Raw genomic sequence first — 4,250 nt, forward strand, 5'->3', positions numbered from 1 at the left:
AACCCCCAAACCCAATTAATTTCAAAAATAGTCTGTGAGGGGAAAGATTAGAGGAAAAGAAAATCCCAATAACTGGAAAATTATTCTTTTTGTGTACATTTATTACAATTTTATTTTAGTAGTGTTTGTGTTTCTGTATTTGTAAAACATAACTTAAAAACAGTATAGACGTAAAGGCTGGAAGCTGGGAAATGAAACCTTACTGTGGTCATACTGTTAAAATGAATGAGGGATTTTGTTGCTAACTACATGTTTCTGTCTGATGTGTTTTATACCTTCATTGTATACTGTGTATATGAAGTACAAATCACATAAGTGATAGAGTAACTGCTTTACAGTGTTAACCAATCCACTAAATGCTGTTCTAAAAACAAACAAGGAACTGTAATGTTTGACCTTAATGCCTTTTGGTGGGGATCTAGTACATCATGAGTCTGAACAGAATTGCTTGTTTCTTTTAGATTTCAAGGTTTTTAGGGCAAAGGGTATGTTCCATCTGGGTTTTGTGTCTTGCTGAGCAGTTTGACAGTTTCTACTAAATCATAAAAATTAGAACAGCAAAAACTGTAATTGGTGTTTTTGAGAAAAAAATGTCTCATGAAGCTTCTCCCGTTGAACAATCAAATACACATTTTCTTAATTGAAGAGAGCCATATTAGCCAAGAAACTTTTTATTCCTACTCATGCATTTACCCCTTCCCATCAAATCTATATCATACTCTTGTTGTGGGAAAACTGTTTACCTGGTTGGGTGGTTGTGCTGCTGTTGGCCTTGTAGCTTTCAAGCCTGCAGCTACTATTTTTTTGCTAGTTCAGCGCTTCTTCAAAAGAACGCTCATTTTGCAGGAAAGAATGCCATAGAAAGGATCCTGAAAATGCACTCTGGGTGTATTTATGTATTCAACTGTATTCTACTTTCATCTGCTGTTTTTTTAAAGCAGAAAGGTAGGAGCCAGTTTTCATCTCAGAGCCATGTAGTTATGTAAGAAACTCAGGTAGAAACCAGGTAATATATCAGGACTTGCATTAAAAATATGGATCCCAAAGAGCTCTGGGGCTGGAGCTGGCATTCTTCCTGCTGGATTTGGACTCTTGGGCAGAAATAGTGTGTGACTGACTACGCAGAGATTCTCCATGACTGGCTTACTGTGCTGGTTCCAGCTTTCTATCAACTTTCAGGTCTCTTCTCCAGTGACAGAGCTCTGGGTTTCGGTGCTAAAATTGTGGTATTCTCTTCTTTCATGGTGCTTAGAAAAGAAACAGTGGTTGCCTACCTAGATATTGATGTTGAATATTTACTTAACATTGCCAAAATTGGTGAGAAAAAGAGAATCTTCAATGGGAAAACTATACTGGCAGCAAGTTTTGTTTATAACAGTAAATCAATTTTTGTCTTACCAGTGTGTGCTGTCTGGTTTTCTTTTTCTGTAAGCTTAAAGAGGCAGAGGTGACTAATAGAAAGTGCAGAGTAAGTTTTAGCTCTCATCTAGAATAAAATGTCACAGACCTTGGTTAATTTTGTCCGTGGATAGCCTATTTGTTCTTTCTTGAAGTCTATTTGTTCTTTTCTTCACTTGACTGTACTGGGGGTTTAAACCTGTGAGCAAAATTATCTTTAAAGTAACTTCTAAGTCTTATTTTGGCACTCAGCTACTCAGGTTTTCCTTTGAACACTACCTCTCTTTGTACCAATAGGAATACTCCTTATATGGTTGTGTTCTGGCATCATTAACACTTCTGTGAGTTTTGTTGTTGGCAGAACACAGCCAAGATTTCACCTTCACTCCCCAAAGAACTATGCAAAACCCCTCCAAGTTTTCATTTGCTTATTTGTTGTTTTTTTTTTTTAAAGTCTACTGAACATGTTCGGGCTGGTATAAACATGGGGATGCTACAAACACCTGACTGGTTAAGGAAAATATCTGGGCTGACCTAAACGAAATATGGTGCATAATTTGGGTCAGAAGTCTACAGACTTCATGGTATAGAAGTGGTAACAACAGCAGCAGTCCCTCTCAGCTATGTATAGGAGCAGGAGAAGGCATATAACTGTTTACCCAAAATTCGTGTATGCTGCAGTCTGAGAAACTGTGGGCTAGATATTTCACTTAGAGGTTTCTCATTTATGCATTTTTTCAACCTGATCTATACATCTATCTATGTATATTTATATATACATACAAACAATATTCTCTGAGCAACGCACTAAATGTTCAAACAGATTATAAATCTTCTCTTAAAAAAAAAAATTCCTTTCTTAATAACTTCCCCATAAAATAGTTACACAGAATTTCTCTATGTTGATGCAGAAAACAAACTGCATTGTGATGTCTATGTAGACTTAGATCTGCTTCACACAAAAACAACGAGCTCAACTCTTTCATATATAAAATACTCCAACATACATACTAGACAAGCGCTATTCCAGTCTTGAGTCATTTTCTTCTCAGGGCAAGGAGTGAATGCATCCTGTAGTTCTGTGTTCAAGTGTTTGAGAGGTGCTTAATATTAAAGTTTAATAACATAGGTTCAACAATTATCATTACTTTACAATACATTGAATCCAAAGATTTTGGAGCAGGATCTGGTAGAGTGCTCTTTACATTCTTGGCACCTGTTGTGGTCTTGAATCTTTTTGACTTTGGCTGTAAATTGATTGAAGAGTACTGCAGAGGAACATGAAGTTTATTGAATTCAGGGTTTTCCACTGTTAGTGATTATGGGAACAGCAACTCCAGTGATAGTTAGGCCCAAATAAATTAAGTTCTTGGTGGATTCCATGGTGTTTCTCTTCAGGAATTAAAGCCTTGACCTGAAGAGATATCCCTTCTTCCCTCATCCTCCCTGCCAAGGATAAATGTCAAATCAGTTATAAGCTTTTATGCCTGAAATTATGTATGAAACTGCTCTCTTCTTTACATGATTAATGCTATAAACTTCAGGAGCAGTATTGAAGTAGTGGGTGAGCTGGATTTTTCTGTGTATGTACGCACTCTCTGTTGTGCATGATAGATAGGTACCATCTCTTTTAGCCTCCGTATTATTTTATTCTTTTCCTGAAGTGTCTGTCTTTGTCTGAGAATCAGTTATATCAGGAATCAGATGTGCCATCTCTATAGCAGCTGCTATTGTCACTTCATCACCTTTCCAACTTCAAAAATTGTACACAATGTACCCTTAAACTGTGCTTTAAAAGGTAATGTACATGTGTTTCTATTATTTTTAAAGCTATTTCCTTTGTGAAAGAAACAGGTTGAGCACCTGCTTTCATTGATGTAAGATATAGTCTTTTCACTCATTTCAATGGGAAGAGTGTTGGGCCCATGATATAATTTGGTGACTTGATCGTGAAGTCACTGTCACTGAACCTGAGGCCACTGACTGTACCAGTGACTGTTGCAAATGAGCAATTACACTTATTTCACATAAAGAATATAACAGAATGGCTGAGAGAGCTGGAGTTGTTTAACCTGGAGAAAAGGATGCTCAGGGGAGACCTTATAATTCTCTACAACTCCCTGAAAGAAGGTTGTGGCGAGGTGGGGTCGGCCTCTTCTCCCAGGCAACTAGTGACAGGACAAGAAGAAATGACCTCAGGTTGCACCAGGGGAGGTTCAGGTTGGACTTCAGGAAGAATTTCTTCACTGAAAGGGTTGTTAAATGTTGGAGCAGGCTGCCCAGGGAAGGGATGGAGTCACCATCTGTGGAAGTGTTCAAAAACCAACCAGACGGGCCACTTAGTGCTATGGTTTAGTTGATATGGTGTGGTGTGGGACTCAATCTTGGAGGTCTCCAGACTCAGTGATTCAATTATTCTGTGTGGGAGAAGGTAAGGAGGAAGTTCTACAATACAATACAATATTTTGTCTTATTTTTAATACCAGTTATTTGCACTTCAAAAATTACTCCATGAATCATGAGTGATTGCAGTGAAAGTCAGTGAGTAAGACTGGTGCCTGATGATGCTGAGTTCCTTAATATAGACCTGATCCCAGGCTTATTCAAGTCTTTTGGAATTTTTTCATGCATCATGAATATAGAGTTGATCTCACCCTGTATCAGGAATCTCTTATTTCCCCAATAAGTACCAAGGTTTGAAATTTACCATGTACAGAGGGGTAACATAGCATTTAAGCACAAATAACTATTAGAGCTTAGGTGGGAAGATGATGCGGAGGTCTTTTGTTGGACTAATGTGTGGAGGGAATTGCTGTGAGGATGAACCTTTATCTATTTTGTCCTGTCTTCCC

The sequence above is a fragment of the Chiroxiphia lanceolata genome, chromosome 2 (assembly GCF_009829145.1).
Source record: "Chiroxiphia lanceolata isolate bChiLan1 chromosome 2, bChiLan1.pri, whole genome shotgun sequence".
Lineage (NCBI taxonomy): Eukaryota > Metazoa > Chordata > Aves > Passeriformes > Pipridae > Chiroxiphia > Chiroxiphia lanceolata.